At 44.6% G+C, this 19,711-nt stretch overlaps 1 long non-coding RNA gene across 1 annotated transcript; it reads left to right on the top strand.

Annotated features, from left to right (window-relative positions):
- The first annotated feature begins 3,174 nt into the window (after window positions 1-3,174).
- Window positions 3,175-18,155, top strand: LOC138771173 (uncharacterized). Its single transcript, XR_011359556.1, has 3 exons — window positions 3,175-3,254; window positions 16,712-16,789; window positions 18,108-18,155. It is a non-coding gene; the product is annotated as an uncharacterized lncRNA (long non-coding RNA).
- Window positions 18,156-19,711: the final 1,556 nt, after the last annotated feature.

Raw genomic sequence — 19,711 nt, 5'->3', positions numbered from 1 at the left:
TGTCCCCCTCTTATGCAAGAACAAATGGCACAGAAGGAATTTTGTGAATTAGAAATGTTTTTGTATCAGCATGAGTATAACCTTACTCCAACCTTCTGTAATCCAGAGATAATACTCCGCATTTATTGAAGTATGATGGGATCACATTGTACTGGTGAAAGGTCCTTTTCCAAACTAAAAAGGATCAAAAACGAACTTAGGAGTCGGATGGGACAAGAATGACTGAATCACCTCTCGCTTTTAAGCATTGAACACGACCGTCTGAGAACTCTTGACTTGTCCAAAATAATTGATGAGTACAGCAACAAAAATGTTGTAAAAAAATGTGAAGAGAAGCTCTTAGGATGTGGTGCCTTGTTGCGACTCCTACTGGAATAAAGGTAAATGTGCAATCAACTTCACTCAATTTGGACATATGCGCCGATCGTCGGCTGAAACACTCAGAGAGGCTAAGTCCGGACACAGGCGCACATGAACCATGGAATGGAATTTTGCACTAAGTCCGGGCGCATGCACTCTGTGATGAGATGAGCGCAATAATACTTAAGAGTTTCAGCGCAGGTGCGGCTTGGTCACATGGCCTGCTGACTCATGTGACTAGAATAGTGAATAGTTATCTATAAGCGACGGTGTGTTGATGACGACACATGATAAGTCATAGTATCTCCTACCGCAGAGCAGCGATCTTATTGGGAAGTGTGAGCAATCTATGCAGTGATTGGAGAGTTTTGGGAATCCGTTGGGGGTGGAGTTACCTTGTATAAATTGCACTCATGTATATAAGGCAGTTCCAAAGTGGGGGTCCGTGATTGCCTATTCTCCTGATGACGGCCCTCTGGGGATGAAACCTGTAGCCGGAGGCCTTTTTTATGTTAAAAGCATAGCGTTGAGTGTGTAAAATATCGTCAGTCAGGTAGTGCAGACCTAGCGTGGCATTATTAATATACTATAGCCATTAGGGAATTACTAGTTACAGAAATACAGGGACACACTGCATGTGGTGTGGTGTTAACCATTGACATCCATATCCTTTTTTTTGGGGGGGGGGGGGGGTTATTTGTAGTTAAAGGGGTACTGTACTCCGGGCCGTGTGCCTGTGGGTTTGGAAATTCATTGGAGTTGTGGAATCGCGACCCACACGTGAGTTATTGTTTCCAGGGGTTTATGGTGCATTTACACAGAAGGATTATTGGTAAGATATTCGCGATAACAACCGCATCTTAATGATAATTGGCCCGTGTAAACTGTTCGATCAAACGATTAGCGATAAATCGTTGATCTTGGTCTTAAATCGTTGTTTGTCGTGCTCTGATCCCTCTTTAATCTGTTCGTGTGAACGGTCTTTCAGCGATTTCACCTGTGTTGTTGGCTGGCTAAACTAGGAGTGTGCCGATCTTTGAATAATTTATTAGTTTGCATGTGGCTGCGACTTCATTGGTTCCTTTCATCTGCGGGAATACTTCATTAAAGCTAGGTGTGCTTGCCTTTTTGTTTCTCCGTCTTTCGTTGTGACGCAGTGTGGTGATAATCGCTTTGGTAATCGTTTTTTGTTTGTTTTTTCCTTTGTTTTGTATGATCGTTTGTGCGTGCGTTTCTTGTGTTATCCCTGCGACTTCATATGTTATGCGTTTCCGATGTTTTGTGTCTTTCGTGCGTTGCTTCCTTATGTTTTTGTCATAGATTTCAGCGAATACACCACAAAAGTAGTTTACTCGAATGTTCGCTGTTTCGAGCGGACAATTTGTCGGACGTTTTTTTTTTCAACTTTCAGATTGCATTGGCCTGTAATACATGGATAGTCAGAATGGGTTTATTCGGGAATTTATTGAGTAATATCAGTCACTACCGTATTTATGGCGTGTCAAAAGTAAGGACTATTCAAACCGATCTTATATAATATAAAATTTTCTTCTATTAACCCTTCACATAGATTAATTCAGTTAAAAATCTTGTATAAAGTATACTATTCTCCGCAAGAAATGTTGAATAACGTGTGGTGGGAAAGTTCAAAGTGTCCCAAATGCCAGATGGAGAACTCAGATTTTGTCCATTGTGGGATTGTCCAGGATTTTTGTAGAGGAATAAGAATTTGCCATACATTCAGTCTCTCTAGATATAGTTGATAGCGTCCCGATAAATATTCTTGGAGGTTATCTTAATGATGGGAAGGAAGATACATTAATAAATAGACTGTGGTCACTGGCTAAGGCCCTTATAGCTCGGACATGGCTGGGAGCAGGCGTTAATTCTGTCCAAGAATGGATTGCTCTTGCGGATAGGATTTGTAAATACGAGGAAATTCTAGCCAAGAAATCATCCCCTAAGGCTCTAGAGAAATATAAGAAGATATGGGATAAATGGTTAGGCAAAAGTAAGAGTGGCAGCGCTCCCCCCCCCCCCCCCCCATACCGGCTTGGGGGGGGGGGGGGGGGGGGGGGGGGGGTGGCTAAGTGAGACACGCGCAAAATCTGCTCATAGTGACACAACACTGGCGGCCGTTATGGTTGTTTCAGTATATTTGAATTTTGTAACAATTTTGTAATTGCCCACATTGGCCAAAGATTTGTGATCTCAACTAATTATGGGTTTAAAAATCATAATTGACAAGGTTTCATGGATATTGTCATTACTTATAACGCCGCCATCCAGGCTGGGCAAGAGGCGCGCTGGGCACAAACATGGGGGGCCGGCTGCCAAATCTGCTGGGCTTGTGAGAGGTGCGGCGACGCGGGAGGCCGGACACGCACCAAGTCTCCTGTCAGACTTATTTCCCCTCAGCCTCCCTTCTCCACAGAGCAGTTTGTGATTGATGAATCGGTAATTACGGGTGTGACTGGGTTTTCCCGTATGTTAGAGAAGCGCAATAAACCATCTGTACCTGCTACACTATTAACCCTTCATGTCAGCAGGCTTGGGTAACTCCTACGCCTGATAGGCAGATGCCTGCACTAGTGTCTATGTTGTCTGCTGTCCTTGGTCATCCCTGTAGCTAAGCCTGTTGTTCTGTCCCAAGCATATGGAGATGTATTATCTAATGTGTTTGTTACAGCACCATCTGCTGGCCAAAGTTATACAGTGTCTTATGTATGTTAACTTTAAGACTGCAATGCAGTCTGGGAGTATGATGTCAGAGGTTCAAAGCACTGTGGGAAAAAGCAAACAGAACAGAGGTGGAATTGATATGAGCAGGCATGTCCACACTTGTCTGAGGCACCACTCATCTTGGATTCATTGTCCTGGACACAGCATATCTGGTGGGAGTCTGATCAGAGTGCTATGATGCTTATGTGTGTTATGAAGAGTTATTAGTAAGATTGCAGTTGCTACTCAGGGAGATGATGTATGTTACATGCCATGTGCCCACTTGTATAGGCAGCCATGTTTAGTCAGTCATCCTGTCATGTGTCCCTATGATATAAATACTGACAACTGTATTTCTGTTAAAGCGTAACTGTCATGTTTTTTTTAATGTGAATCTAGATCTAGGCCAGATGCCTCCTTGAGAAAGCCAGAGTATACTGGCGAAACTAGTTGGTCTTAAAGGCACAGAATTTTAACAATAGCTCTCGATGATGACAGTTTCTACTAATCTTTAAAATGGAAAAATATAAGCAGACAGGTAGAAGGATGATTTGAATAAGGTTGCCAAGGTAGCAACAGGGCACGTAGCCCACAAACCACGGAGCAGATCGCTCTGTTATACTCGAAAGCCAGTGCAGTGTCCGGGGAGAACGCGGCACACACGACCGCAACAACTCAGCCATACGGACCTCCGACAATATCGCAACCAAACTACAGAGCATCTGACTGTAGTCTATAAAGCGATACATCTCCCCCCCCCCCCCCCCCCCCGCTAGCGTTATTGTTCCTAGAGCTAGAGTAAGCAGGTGATTTTACCGCAGACTAGCCATACAATAAGAACAAAATACGCCAATGTAGCAAATATCTGCATAAATATAAATGCACTGATTTATTGATCCATCAACGCGATCCTGAGCGACTTATATATCGCCACTATTGATAGCTCTAAACTTGATATACAATACCTTGAGAGAGACGGATCCAGTTCAGCCGGCAGCTGAATCACAGTCTCCTCATAGCAGGCATAATTTTGCCTAGACATCTACAAATCAAAGTTTGAAACTACATAACCACAAGTTTATACAGGACATAAATAACAGAGTCTATATACACTCTGATCTCCACAACAAAACTAGACACTGCAACTATGTAATTACGTTACACCTGTCCATCTAGTCTTCTAATATGAAAACTCTGCAGTCATCGAGAAACTATTTTTTACAATAGCACTGTACATAATAAATTGCACTTTATCGTTTGTATCAAGTAATTAATAAAAGTTAAGTTTTAATCCCTATGGGGAAAAAAGGTTTTTTTCTGCCACGGCAGATCTAGATTCACAACTAACCATTACCTCCCATTAGGTGACGGATCATATACCCTCATGTTTTTTTTTTTTATTGCAGAAATCAGTAGTATAAGCGATTTTAAGAAACTCTGTAATAGGTTTCATCAGCCAAAAAAGCCTCCTTCTGTACTCAAGAAGCAATTTCCCAGCCTCCCCCCGACTTCTTATCTGTGCATTATCAGGCAAACACGTCTTCATTACAGAGAAGCCAGTGAAGACGGGCTCTGCTCTCTCCATTGTAAGCCTATGAAGGGGGGAGGGGCCGAGGGAGCAGGAAGAGGTGACATGAAGGTCAGCTGTTTGTAGATTGTCTGGGCACCTAAACCGCAGGATTCTGGTGTCAGAAAGGTCAGTGCTTATCTATGAACTTACTGAGAGAAGATTGCAGGGTGTTGTGCTGTGCAGGACTGCTCCGTGCTCACTCACTCCTAACAGCCCCTCCCCTCTCCATAGCCACATAATGGAGACAGAAATCCTGCTTCATTTGATGTGAGGGGGGAGGCTGGGAGATTGCTTTTTCACTACAGAAGGAAACTATTTTAGTACATAAAACCTATTACAGAGTTTCTTAAAATCGCTTGTACTATTGATATTTAAGGTTTTTAGAAAAATGACCCTGAAATGACAGTTACGCTTTAACATTGAGAACACAGTCTGTTTATTGGAAAGACAGGACGAGGTTTATGCTGGATGTCAGATTGCACACTGTAGGAACGTGCAAGAAGACAGAACACCTGGTGTACCTTATATCTGTATAAAAGAGGCACTGACGTGTCCGATATCTCCTCTGGGATATCCTCTATCTATGCCTGTGAAAGAGAAAATCTGGAGATCTGACTATGTGGATAAATTATTACTTTGTCACCTCATTATAAAGAGGTTAAACAGGAGAAAAAGGACAAGGACCACAAAAAGCCGCCGGTGGCGAAGTCTTTTAATAACTGGCTACAGGCCTTTTGTATATATGCGGCTGTGTTTGGTGAGAAGTTCCCGGATAAGAGCGTGTTGTTATTTCAGCATATTGATATCATTCTTGAGGCATATGGGAATTTTGGTGGTAGCGTTTGGCTATCTTATGATGAAATGTTCCGAAAGAAATTATCTGTTCCCCCCCGGGGTCAGAAAGATGGGGGTTTGTGGATCCAGTTGATAATTTCTCAAAGGTCTTGTCAGGAACCGGACAGCAGGACAAGACAAACAGTGAGCCCTAAGCTCAGCCCCGCCCACTGTCCTCTACCTATTTGCCACAATCCGCCCTAAAATGGCGGCGAGCAACTGGGCGGCAGTCCCTGCGCTGGCTAGGTGGGACACAAGGACAAGACAGACAGACAAAACACAATAACGAATGGTCAACAGTCCGGGTCACAACAAACGGGCAGCAAAAGTACAAAATCACAATCCGAAGGCAAAGTCAATATACAGGCAGTATGGTCAGGGGCAGGCAGCAAACAAGAATGGTCAGAAAGGCAAAGCAGGGTCAGAATCAACAGAGCAAGAATAGAAACACAGAACCAGGCAGAGACAAGCTCAATATCCGGCAAAGATATCCCAGACTGAGGTAGTTATATAGGAGGCCAGGGTTCTGATCCAGAACATAATTGGACCATCCCCCTGATCTCCAAGCACAGACAGCTGAGAACAAAACAGATCCACTGGCAGGATGACCTGTCAGTCACAGCAGAACCAAAACACAGATTAACCCTGACATGGCCAGACAGAACTCAGCAGGTGAAGTCGGGTGTGTCTCCCAAAGAGAGCAAATAAACCAGTGTTCAGACACAGCAAAACAAAACACAGAACAGAATAAGAGAATATCAGCGCCTTCTCGGCCGTACAGCACGAGCAGAGGGGCGCATAATGCTCCGCAAAGATACAGTCCTGACAGGTCTGCTCAAGAGTCTGCTTTGCGTACAATGATACTATGGTATAGTACGTGCAAGTATCAGCACGAGTGTGCCCACTGTCAACAACAATCAGCTACAGCCAAAGACTCTGTTTCAAAGGTCACGGACGTCGGGATGGTGGAAAGAATACGCCCATGTTTGAAATATCTGAGTGTAGATGATCATCCCTTCAGCGACCATTCATTCAGAATTGGAGCGGCCACTGAGGCATATCAGTTGGGTCTCTCACATACTAACATTATCAAGTTGGGTAGGTGGCGCTCTGCTAGTTGTATATCTGCCCCAACTTATATTTATAATTTCTTCTCAGTCACTCATCTGTAATTGAATGGGTGCTGGGGCATTGTTATGTATTTTGGGCCTATAAAAAAGAGTGATGCAGAGGGTTTACACTCCTAACCTAGGTTTGTCTCCAGGGGTAGCTGTATACTAAGGGGGGGGGGGTGTTCGGGGGTTGCAATGGAACCAATTGCGAGGCCTGTTCAAAGAGAAGAGTGCTGTTTGGCCTCCTACAGATGTTCTTATAGTACACACAGGTGGGAACAACATTGGGAGGAGGCAAACCAACTTGCTGTTTCAGGATATCAAGATAACATTTAGTATGCTGAGAAGTCTGTACCCTATGTGCACTCTCGCCTTCTCAGAGATAGTGCCGCGATTGGTGCGGTCTTATCAAGGTTTCTCTAACCTAGAGCACATCCGTCGCAGGGTTAACAGAGGTGTGGCTAGATTCCTCCCTTCCATCGGTGGTTTATCTTACTGCCATTTGGACCTGAAGGGCTTTGTCCCTGGCATTTATCGTTCTGTTGGGGTCCATCTCTCAGACGTAGGACTTGACATTTTCAATTTGGGTTTACAGGCGCTTGTGGAATGGGCAACGGCCCCATTTGGGGTATGCTCGGCTTAGGAGACGCCATTTTAGGGGATGTTGCCCCTGTTGGGGTGGACATGTTTACTACTTATCTGGTGGTTATAATAAGTGTTATGAATTATATGTGTGTAAATCTTAAATAAACACTGTGGCCATAAATTCCACAAGTTGAAATAAGTTGTCTTGTGTCTTTATTAGGAAGGGGTGGGTAGGTTAGTCACGAGGGCCAATGCCAAATGGAGTGCCCCTAGAGTGCCTAATGTAATGGGCGCAAGGGATTTCATTGGCTCCCTCCTCTGGAGGTAGTAGGTAGTTGGGTAGGCGCACCAGGTGCTTGTTTGGCTATACAGGTTTATTAGAATTATTATAATGGTATAGTCGGTCTTCCCTCTTTTAGTAATTGGTATAGTCTCTCTAGATTGTTCTTGTAGTAATCTTATTTCTAGGCAGAATTTCAATAATACGGCAGAAACAGGTAAGGAGCAACGGGATTGGCAGCTGGAAGATCAAGTGACACCAAGTGCTTCAAATAGAAGTTGTGGCGGGAAGAAGTCAGTAAGTTTCTCTTCTCTGGGGATGTCGCCCCTGTTGGGGTGGACATGTTTACTACTTATGTGGTGGTTATAAGATATTACAATATTTATTCCATTTATGAGATATGAGAATAAGAGTAATAAATTATGTGTGTAAATCTTAAACACTGTGGCCATAAAAGTTGAAATAAGTTGTCTCATGTCTTTATTAGGAAGGGGTGGATAGGTTATTCATGGGAGAGCCAATGCCGAGGGCATGCCCATGTAACATGTGGCTCTGGCAGTGCGTTGTTTTGTCTGCTATGTCAACTTGGTGTGCGGCTGAAAAGGAAAGTGCCCTTAACCATATTCTTCAGTGATTAATGTAATTATTAACCTCAGCCAAAGAACATATAGTTAATCAAGATAAAAAAGAGGAGAGGGACAAGGATAAGAAGAAGTTTGTTCCCAAATACTTTAATGCATGGTTGCAGGCGTTCTGCATATAAGCCGCCAACCCAATCTCTGTTGTGGACTTTTCCAACATGTTGACATCGTCTTGGAGGCGTACCGCAATTTCGGGGGTTCAGCTTGGTTTTCTTACGACGAGCTGTTTCGCCAGAAATTAGTAGTTTATCCTTCCTTGAAGTGGGGTTCTAAAGATGTGGGGCTATGGCTTAACCCAATGCTTCCTCAACGATCTTCTAGGCAAGCAGCACCTCAGCAGAACATGCTCCGTAAAGGAGTGTGCTTTGCCTTTAATGAGTCATCTGGCAAGTGGCAGGCTAATTGCCGTTACAGGCACGGATGTTCGGTCTGTGCTGGTAGTCACCCCATGTCTAAATGTTTCAAAAGGGGGAACCAGCACGGTCAACAGTCAGGATTCACTAGGGACCAGGTTTCAAAAAGCCTTGAGTCCAGTGAACTTACAAATAATGTTACCTTATCCAGACAAGTCTCACTCCACCATGACAGTTTTAGATAAATTGAACAAGGAAATTAATGCCGGTAGAATTGATGGCCCTTTTAGTTCTCCGCCATTTGCAGATTTCAGTGTTTTGCCTCGTTTGATTCATCACCTGTCCCATCCTGCGAGGGGGTCTTTGAACGATGAGACTAATAAATCTTTCGCCTTGGTCAAGTATGCCTCGTTTGATGAGGCATTAGACATTTTGAGGATTTTGGTAGAGGGGCAAAAGTGGCGAAGGCTGACATTAAGTCGGCTTTCAGACTTCTGCCAGTGAATCCCTTGGTGTTTAATTCCTGGGCATGTGCTTTGATGGACTATTTTTCTTTGATAAGTGCATGTCTATGGGATTTTCACTTTCCTGTTTCTACTTCGAGGTATATGCCTCCTTTTTACAATGGGTGGTGCAGGATTCTTGCCCTAGAGGCAGAGTCCTGCACTACCTGGATGACTTCCTATTCATTGGTCCAGCTGATGTGTAGTCTGTCTGGAGTTACTGACTTCATTTGTCAAAATGCAAGGAGCTACCCCAAATTAAATGGGGGGACACACGGAATCACGCCCCCCCATTTTCTATTATAGAGGAGATATGGGGACAGAATGGTCTGTCCCGTTACCTTGTTGCCCCCCTCTTGTTTCTCTACAGGTTGTCTTGGTACGGTTCTGGAGGTTTCCAGAGGGGTCATCAGCTGAATGGCCTTAATGGTCCGGCAGGAGATTTACAGATAAGGAAACAGCATTTGATTGGCTGCCGCTGAAAAGTGCGGGAAGATGCGTTTGAATTTAAGCAGCTGCGCGCCGCCTCCAGCTCAGTGAGCGCGGATCCCCTGTGGAGAGCGGCGGCGGTGACAGCGGTGAAGGAGGCAGCGGCGGCCTGACAGGAAGAGTCACCGGCAGCGGAGATAAAGCCCGGCGTGGTCAAGCTGTGTGACGTCTGTGAGCGCCGAGGTCAAGCCGTGATCCCTGATTGGAGGCACCGGCGCCAGTCATCGTGAGAAGGAAATACCACAGGAAGCCGTAAGCTGGGTCCCGCCTCCGGTATCCGGGTCACCATGTCAGAGAGCATGGAGGAGCTGCTGGATGCGCTCATACGGAAGGTGGAAAGTTCCTGTGGTGCGGCCTGGTTACAGAGATGCTTGGAGGAGGTGCCTGAGGTGGTGGAGCCCGACCCGTCTTGTGTGGTGTGCCGTATTCTTCCCCCCGCCCCGTGCTGAAGCGGAGATCCAGGAGGCAGCGGAGGAAGCAGGTGAGGGTGAGCTACAGAGGGGAGACGGTGAGGTAAAAGTCGATGCTCCGCCTCCGCCGGCCTCCTCTGATGTATGCCGCCCGAGAAGCAAAAGCAAGGCGACAGTGAGTGCAGCTACAAGGGCCCCCTCACCCCCTCTGCGGAGGGAGAGTAGCAGTCGGTCGGTCGGTGAGCAGAGGTTCGGGCGGATCGGCTTCACGGCATGGCAGAAGGCATTCCAGCAGTCATTCCCGGCACTCCGGTGGGCACTCCTCGGGGCATAGCAGGCACCGTGCTACCGTTGAGCTACCGCATCCCTTAACATCCTCTGCAGCAAGCAGGAGCATCTACATCAGCTGTGGGTGAGTCGGCAGTTAACCCTGCCATGCCTGAATTGTCTGCCTTAGTAACCAACTCTGCTGTTAAGCAGTTTTGTAGTTTATTGGCAAAGGGGGTTCCTCTGGCATCTACTTTGGCCAATGTATAGGAGAAGTCGGCCATGCCCACATTAATTCCAGAGCGCTCTGTGCCACCTGTGTTAGATAAAGCAATTGATATTGCTGAGATTTGTGCAAAAGAGGCTCTTACATGTGAGATGTCCCCCCTTGGGTATCATTTAAGTGTTTCAGTGAAGGAGAAAATTTGGAAGGGGGAATTTGTTGATGTTATGACCTTATTGCCATCTATTAAAGAGCCAATGATTAAACCTGATAAAAAAGATGAGGAGGATGACCGCAAGCGGGCTCCTTGGTCTATATTTATGTGAATTCAAGGTGATTCTATCTTTAGTGCGGTTTTGGGTGAAAAACGCCCTGAGTTATGCATCTGGATAGTATACTGGAGGCATACAGACACTTTGGTGGGATGGCGTGGTACTCCTATGACGAGATGTTTCGTCAAAAATTGGCCTTGCATCCTACCATGCGTCTGGGTACTAAGGATGTTGGATTATGGCTCAATCTGATGCTTCCACAGAAGTCGGTTATTCCTAAACAGTCAGTTGGTAGTATGTCTAATTTTCGTAGAGGATTCTGTTTCGCTTATAATGAAAGCCAGTGTAAGTGGGCAGCCAGCTGAAAATACCTACACGAGTGTTCCCATTGTGGTGGACAGCATTCAATGTCCAGATGTTTTAAAAAGGCTGCTCAGGCGTTACAACAACCCTCAACTAGAGACGCTGTTAACAAAAGCGTGGATGCCAGTGAGCCTGCAAAAAATGTCCCCGTGGCTAGAGGAGTTCCCAGACAGGCAGAATGCTGACTTAATTTACAGTGGTTTTTGCAGGGTTTTCATGTACCGGCATTTAATGGGAATGGTTGTGTCATAGTTATATATTTAAAGAGGTCAGGGAGGGGAGGGTTACTGGGCCTTTTCCGGCTCCTCCTTTTCCTTATTTCAGGATTTCCCCCTTGGGAATTGTACCTAAGCGGGAGCCTAATGCCTACCGCTTAGTACATCACCTATCATTTCCCCTAGGGGATTTGCTCAACGCATTGACAGACAAGAGTAATGCTTCGGTAGAATATGCGGCCTTTGAGGATGCCTTCATCAAGTCAGCTTTTAGGCTCTTGCCTGTCAGTCCGGATGGATTTAATTTGTTAGGTTGTTTTTTTTTAAGGGAATTTATTTTATGACAAATGTTTACCGATGGGTTTTACACTATCTTGTTTTTATTTTGAAAGCTTTGCAACTTTTATTGAGTGGGTTGTTAGTTATGGGATGCCTGAGGGTGGGATTATTCATTACTTAGATGATTTTTGTTTGTTGGGAGTTCGGGTTCTGATACATGTTTGAAGTAACTAACCTAAACCTATTTAACAAATTCAGAGTTTGGCATTCCTATAGCTGAAGAGAAGACTGTTTCCCCTTGTAGCTGTTTAGATTTTCTGGGTGTTACTATAGCAAGGATAGGATGGAATTTCGTCTGCCTCAGGATAAACTGGATAGATTAAAAGCCCTGTTGCAATTCTTAAGTAAGAGAAAGGTGTTGTTAAAAGAAATGCAGTCTCTTCTGGGCTTGCTGAATTTTGCTCTGAAAATTATTCCTATGTGACGTGTTTTTTCCAGGCGTTTGTACTTAGCCACTGCCGGACTTAAGTCGCCTTGTGCGCATATCCGTCTTAATAAACCCCTGAAGGAAGATCTTAGCATGTGGCACAAGTTTCTATGTCTATTTCAATGGAAGATCAGTCTGGCAGGAGGATTTTGTGGAGGCAGAGTCTTTAGCCTTATTTAAGGATGCAGCGGGTTCGCTGGGTTACGGCGCATTCTGGGATGGTAAGTGGTCAGCTGAGGCATGGCCTGAATCCTGGATAAAACATGGTCTAGTTAAAAATATAGTCTTGCTAGAAATTTAGAAATAAGCGTATATTGTTGCGGTCAGATAACAAAGGTGTCATTTTCGCGATTAACTGTTTATCATCTAAATCCCCCGAGATAGTTAAGCTGTTACGCCATTTAGTTCTCTGTTATTTATCATTTAGCATTTGGCTCCAGGTGTACCTGGAGGGTTCAAATGTAACCGCTGACTCTTTATCTCACCGACAGTTTGCAAACTTCCGGAAACTGGCCCCAGGATCGGATCTGGTTTGGGAGTAATATCCAGCGGAACATGGGCTGTATACTCAGCGGCATGGCAACGTTTTTGCTTAGCCAGAAATACAAAATATCTAGAGGCAGATGTGTGGTTAGCTTTAGCTTATATTGAAAATCTAGCCACTAGGGGGTGGTCATTTGCTACTCTGATATATAGGGGATATAGGGGATTAAGGTGGCGGAAATTGTATGCAAAAGTTCTCTGTTTAGCTTCATCATTCCACCCGCCGGACATACTGTTAGTGCATCTGGGGGGTAATGATGTGAACCGAGTTAGGACTGAGGTCCTAATTGCAGAAATGAAGAGGGATTTGACCTTGATCAAATCTGTTCCCTCATGTATGCATTGTATTTTCAGACGTTATACCGAGGCTGGAGTGGAAAACAAAAAATATGATGTATTCTGAAAGGATTCGTAAGCGTATTAACCATAATATTTATAAATTCATGCCATCTATCGGTGGGTTCTCCTTCCGGCACTGGGAGCTAGAAGGTTTTTTACCTGGGCTCTACTGGTCGGATTCGGTGCACCTATCTGAAATTGGTACGGACATTTTTAATCTGATTGAAGGTGCTGCCGCGGTTCTTTCTGGGGGGGGCCTGCTGACCGTTGGTCGCAGGCGTGCGGGGTCTAATCGCCCAGTTTAGGCTGGGCTGGATAGTTATGAATGGACTTATGTGGTTTTAATTTATTCTGATATTTATTACGCTTATTTATTTGTGCATTGATATGAATTCTGTTAACCCTTATGAAGTTCCGCGGCCATAAAATTTTATCCAATACACTTTGTTATGTCTTTATTTAGTAGGTTAAGTTCTGGGGGTATTGGGCCTGCTCTTCCATGTGTGATTTCTTTTGTATCCCTCTTGCTTGGGAAAAGACTGTGGCTCCTTGCTGTTTGCTAGAGTTTCTAGGAATCCAGATAAATAATATTTACATGTCTATATGTAGAAGCAGCTACCGGCACTACCACCTCTATGCAGCTAGACACATACTCGGGAGGATAGGAGTTATACTTGTGGTAATCTTAACAGCTTTATTGAACAAGAAGTATGCCAGGGCACTCACCAATCGATGTGCTGTAATCTTTATTGTAAATTTCATAGCAGGTTAAAAAGCAGGCGGCGGGGAGGACGCCAATGTTGTTCAATGTAATATTAGCATGTGTTTCTCTTTACCTTCTGACAAACTGACTAATGCTACGTTTACACGGAGCGATAATTCGCCCAATCGATCGTTTAAGGATTTGGTTTTTATAACGATCAGCGTTTAGACAAATAAATAGTTAGAAAAATCGTAAGAATATTCATAAGAAAAATCGTTATTGCGATCGTTTAAGCCCATCTTTTATATAGGGTGAATCTTTGAAAGACTGTTTACACGAATCGATCTGCAAATTTTTAGCAAACGATGAACGACAATTTGGGAACATGCTGAAAGATCAAGATGAACGATTTTTCGTTCGTCGCTTGATTGTTTGCTGTGTTTACACGGAACGATTATCGCTCAAATGTGATTGTTATTGCGAACATTTGAACGATAATCGTTCCGTGTAAATGCAGCATAAGATTAGAGAGTTGTTAATTATCTTGTTAGCTAAAACTAAAACCACACTGAAGGAACTTCAATCTTTATTAGGGATGTTAGCGTTTTCTTCTAGGGTAATCCCTACGGGTAGGATATTTAGTAGGGGTTTACAATCGCCCTAAGCCCACATTAGACTAACATTGTCTTTGAAGGAGGACTTGGCCCTTTGGCTTGCGTTCTTGTCCACATTTAATGGTCATGCCTTCTGCCAGGAACGATTTATTGATTCAGAAGCCTTACAGTTGCAGACGGATGCTGCAGGTAGTGTGGGATTTGGTGCATTTAATAATGGCAGCTGGAGTTTTGGGGAATGGCCTAAGTCCTGGGTGGATAATGGGGTTACTAAGAATATTGTGTTATTAGAGCTTTTCCCCAGAGTTGTAGCCATAGTCATATGGGGAATAAGAAGATATTAATAAGTACTGATAATAAAGGGGTAGATTTTGCAGTGAACACCTTATCTTCTAAATGTCCTATGACGATTAAATTACTTCGCCATTTCGTCCTATGTTGTTTGCATATGAACATCTGGCTGAAGGCTCGCTATGTCCCTGGTTGTACTAATGTTATAGCAGATGCTATTTCTCGTTATCAGCTGAGCCGTTTTCGTGCATTGGCCCCGGAGGCAGAAGCAGTAATGACCCCTTGTCCAATACATTTATAGGATATAATCTGGAGTTAGTGAACAATTGCATTAAGAATTCATTGGCCCCAAGAACCTGGTCCAGTTACCCGGCTGCTCTACAGTTCTGTCTGACCCTTATTCAGATGATGTTGGCCTTGCTTTACTTTGTCATTTGGTGGATAAAGGTTTGTCTGCTCACTCTATATCAAAAGCGGTTGAAAGGTTTAGGGAGAATGTCTCCACCAGTTGCTCAGAGGCGCCCTCTTTCTTTTAATCTGTTAGGTAAGTTATGTGATGTATTGCCTCACGTATGCAGTGAGGTTTTCTAGACTTGTTTATTTAGGTCAGCGTTTATTTTGGCCTTTTTTGCAGCTGTCAGGATAGTGGAAATGGTTGCTCAGAATAGATCATCCCCATCTCCTTTATTGTTAAAAGATGTTATTGTTGATGTAAGTAATTTAATTGTGTTTTTTAGTAGATCAAAGACTGACCAATTGGGTAGGGGCCAGTTGGTAGTAGTCAATAGCTTGTTGGGTTCAACCTCTCTGTCCAGGTAGCAATTTGAGGTATTGGTTGTCTTGCAGACCCACGGCTCCCCTCTAACAAGATATCAGTTTTCTTTCATTTTTAAAAAAACATTATCTTTACTAGACATGGAAAGAAAGGATCGGCTGCACGTCCCATCTATGGCTGATACTAATGCCGCTAGGCCTATTTTAAAATTCAACACCAGGGTGTCTGTATACAATTTGATCAAACCATAATAGCCCCGTGTACCACGTGCGGTCCCCTGGTCCACACGGGTCCCTACGCTAACTCCACACCGTGTCGGTCAGTGACCGCCAACCCTGCAAAGCGTGCACATGCTGGAAAGTGAGGCCATTGAATGGCCCTGCAACCCCAACGTCACAGGACCAAACCCTAAATACCCCACCAAAACCCAGCGAGCACCACCGGCTGGGAAGGCTGCCCCCAAACAATACAAGTATGAATAAGGTATTACACTCACCTCTGCTGCTCACACAGAATGGGGAAGACATAAACCGACAAACCGTGTCGGTCTGGTCCTGTGACATTGGGGTTGCAGGGCAATTCCATGGCCCCCTCTTCCCTGCACGTGCACGCTTTGCGGGGGTGGCGGTCACTGACCGACACGGTGTGGAGTTAGGGTAGGGACCCGTGTGAACCAGGGGACCTGCACGGTGGTACACGGGGCTATTATGGTTTGATCAAATTATATACAGACACCCTGGTGTTGAATCTTAAAATAGGCCTAGCGGCATTAGTATCAGCCATAGATGGGAAGTGCAGATGTTTCTTTCTCTCCATGTCGTGTTTTACAGTTCTCCCTCTCTGAACAGCTCGCACCCCTTTATAAGACCCACATGACCAAAATTAGCAGGATATGCCTGTGCTCACATGTCAGTACCTCATGTCTTCCCCATTCTGTGAGAGCAGCAATGGTAAGTGTAATACCTTATTCATACTTGTGTCGTTTGGGGGCAGCCTTCCCCGCCGGTGGTGCTGGCCGGGTTTTGGTCCTGTGACGTTGGGGTTGCAGGGCCATTCCATGGCCCCCCCTTCCCTGCACGTGCACGCTTTTCGGGGGTGGCGGTCACTGACCAACACGGTGTGGAGTTAGGGTAGGGACCCGTGTCAACCAGGGGACCTGCACGGTGGTACATGGGGCTATTATGGTTTGATCAAATTATATACAGACACTCTGGTGTTGTTGAATTTTAAAATAGGCCTAGCGGCATTAGTATCAGCCACAAATGGGATGTGCAGCCGTTCCTTTCTCTCCATGTCGTATTATCTTTACTACGTCTTGGTGGTATGGCGTTTTCTTCCCACTCATTTCAAATTGGTGCTGCCAGGGAGGCAGCCCGGTTAGGACTAGATGATGCTACTATATAGAAAATCGGTTGTTGGGAATCAAACAGATTTAGACTTTATGTTAGACCTCATCTGTTAATTTAATTTTGTTTCTTTCAGATTCTTCTGGAGTGGTTTGGATTGTAGGTCACTCTTTTATAGTCTGGGCTCATAGGCGAGCAGCAAAAAGAAGCTATGGTGAGAATCTTGGTTTCGATGCAGAACAAGTGTCGGTGTATTGGTTGAGTATTGGGGGTCTAAGATGGCGGGAAATCTTAGCTGAACTACATAAGTTAATGGTTACTGGCCAGCTCCTGAACACACATTACAAAGTTATACAACTTTGTAATGTATGTGAATGGCCCCCTTCCCCGTGTTTCCCCCCCACCCACTCAAGACCTGGAAGTGTGGTGCCTTATACTCACCTGATTCGCGTCGACCCCCGTCTGCCATCTTGTGACAACGATGTCATCTTCGGGCGGGCGGCCGGCTGAACCGCTCCAATCCATCCCTCGTGCCGACCCCCCTGGGTATTTTAATAAAAAATACATTTACTTTTTCACACATATACTAGAAGCCCCCCTGGGGTTAGGGTTATTCCCCCCCCTGGGGTTGGGGTTATTCCCCCTGGGGGACTTCTAGTATATGCACACTGATCTTTCATAGAGATCTATGCAGTATAGATAAACTGCATAGATCCATGAGATTTTGGCTGCTGCAGCTGAAAGCAATAGCGTGCCAAGCCGGGATCAGCGCCATTACGGCGTAGACCCCAGCTGGCTTCAGATGCGGGGATTGATCCTCCGCGATCCCCCCACTAGACACAAGGGAAGAGGAAAATGAGCATTTTAAATGCAGCTGCCTTTAATAGGCTAATTAGCGGGTACGGCGACCGGACCATGCACGCTAATTCCAGCGGTGCCGGACTGCAGATAGCACCCGGGACCGTGGCAGTTCAGAGGGGGGTCGCTGCACACATGAGGACGTACATTTACGCCCTCATGCAGGAAGGGGTTAAAGGAATCAAGGAGTGTTTAAGGAGGTGGTTCACAACGACCAGCTCTGCCAGTCCACTTGGGGAGGCTGGATGCATTGTACACACATGGCATCCAGTTTCCTCTCCTGCCCACTGCAAATCACACTGATCAGTGAGCAGCAGGAGTCAGAAGAGGACTGTGCAGCTATACATAGTATTAGTGTTATGCCCAAGCACAGGGTGGTCTGACACTGTCAGGCCACCCTGACTGGGGACTATAAGACACAGGGACTTTTTAGCAGGATTTTGCCCTGCAAAAAAGTGTCTTCTAGTCCACAAAATACGGTAAGTGATTTAAAAAAAAAAATGTCTGGAATCACATAGGCTATCACATAGGCTATCACATAGGGGGACAGTTATAGTGTCGCCAAAGCTAAGGAACTCTTGCCTTAGAAAATGTCAGTCACAAAGAGCAAGTTCCTGTTAAATTGTATGTATGTACTGTATACAGAGAGAGTATAATAATATTTTTTTCTTTAGAACAAATTCATCACAGTGAAGAGTCAGGTCAGGGCCAAAACTGTGAACCAAAGATCAGCAGGCATGTATTCCTAACTTCATATTTCTTTATTGGATGGTGTGCACAAAGTAAGGAAATATCTTTTTTAAATAAAAATAGTAGTGTTTTAGTATTTTATTTTATTAAAGGGAATCTAGCATCATGTGCACAGCATCGTAGCTGAAAGTACAATGCTGTGCACCAGGTGATGACAAGTCACTGCGCATGCGCCGACAGATCGCTGTATCTTGCGAAGACAGCCAGCACATGCGCAGTGACTCGCCCCCTCTGCCGCCGCAGCAGTATTCAGCATTTTCCGGAGCTTGAGGCTACTTGACGGACATCTCGATAAATGCACTGCCCCATCGTCCCCAGTACACCTAAGCCAGGTAATTTGAATATTAGGTTTTAAATCTTTACTGTGCTAAATATTAAATGGGGATAAATAATAATTACATTACAGGAATCGTACCCTTCAGGTAACACGTTGTGCACCTGATGCTAGATACCTTTTAAGGTATCTGCATGTTATTGTTGGGACCAGAGCTGGGCTGTTATCCTGTAGTCCTTAAAGAGTCTCTGTCGTTAATTTTTTTTGCAGAAATCAATAGTCCAGGCGATTTTAAGAAACTTTGTAATTGGGTTTCTTAGCCAAATCTAGTCATCCACTGCTCAGAATCAGGAAATCTCAACAGTTTTTTCATCAGTCGGATCTGTGTGGTCTATGAAGAGGGGAGGGGGAAGGAGCGAGATTAGCTGGCAGCTAAGAGCCTAGAACAAAGGATTGTTCTTCCCTGCATACTGCTGAGGCTATTTGCCGCCTCCACTTCCTGGGAATTATCAGTCTCATAGAGTATGTTCCTGTTACAGCCCAAGAAACTATAATCATAGATTTTTTAACATTAAAAAAATTTTTTCCTTTAAAACAATTTCAGCATGGTGAAGAATCAGAGCATGGGCAAAATTGTGGACCAAAGAGACCGGGAAGGCATGTATTTCTCTAAACTTCATATTTCTTTATTGTATGGTGGGCACAAAATACCATATTTTTTATTTATCTGTGATTTCCTTATATTCTGAAACTAACAATTTTATTTTGTTAATTTATTTTTAGGCCGAAAAGTTGTTAAGAATAAACCATGGAACAGAGATGAAGTGAAAGCTGTGGCACAAGTGGCACTCTCCGCGGGGACATACACCTTAGAGGGGTATAGCGCAGGGAAGAGGAGGGTTCACAAACCTTAGAAAATGTATTATTGGAGAATGAGAGTAGTGAAGTCTCTTTGAAGGCCTTATTTACTAACTTTAGACCTAAGTCAGTTTTGAGACCCTCTTTCTCACAATATTCCTACATAGATGCATTTATGAAATTGGTGACGAGAGATATCGGGTATTCACTGGAGCAAAGAACCGGTTCACCCTAATCTTAGAAACCCCTCCCCCACCAGGAAAAACAAGCTCTTCTGAGCCTAAAAAGAATGAGTGGCTTACTTAAAAAGCCTCAGATAAAGGGGGTAACGTCGTTCTTATGGACAGACATGATTATGTGAAAGCCTATACAGTAACATCTCCCTTTGGGGCTGCA

This window comes from Dendropsophus ebraccatus, chromosome 13 (assembly GCF_027789765.1).
Source record: "Dendropsophus ebraccatus isolate aDenEbr1 chromosome 13, aDenEbr1.pat, whole genome shotgun sequence".
Classification (NCBI taxonomy): domain Eukaryota; kingdom Metazoa; phylum Chordata; class Amphibia; order Anura; family Hylidae; genus Dendropsophus; species Dendropsophus ebraccatus.
The sequence above is the reverse complement of the archived record's forward strand: the minus strand, read 5'-3'. Positions and strand labels throughout refer to the sequence as shown.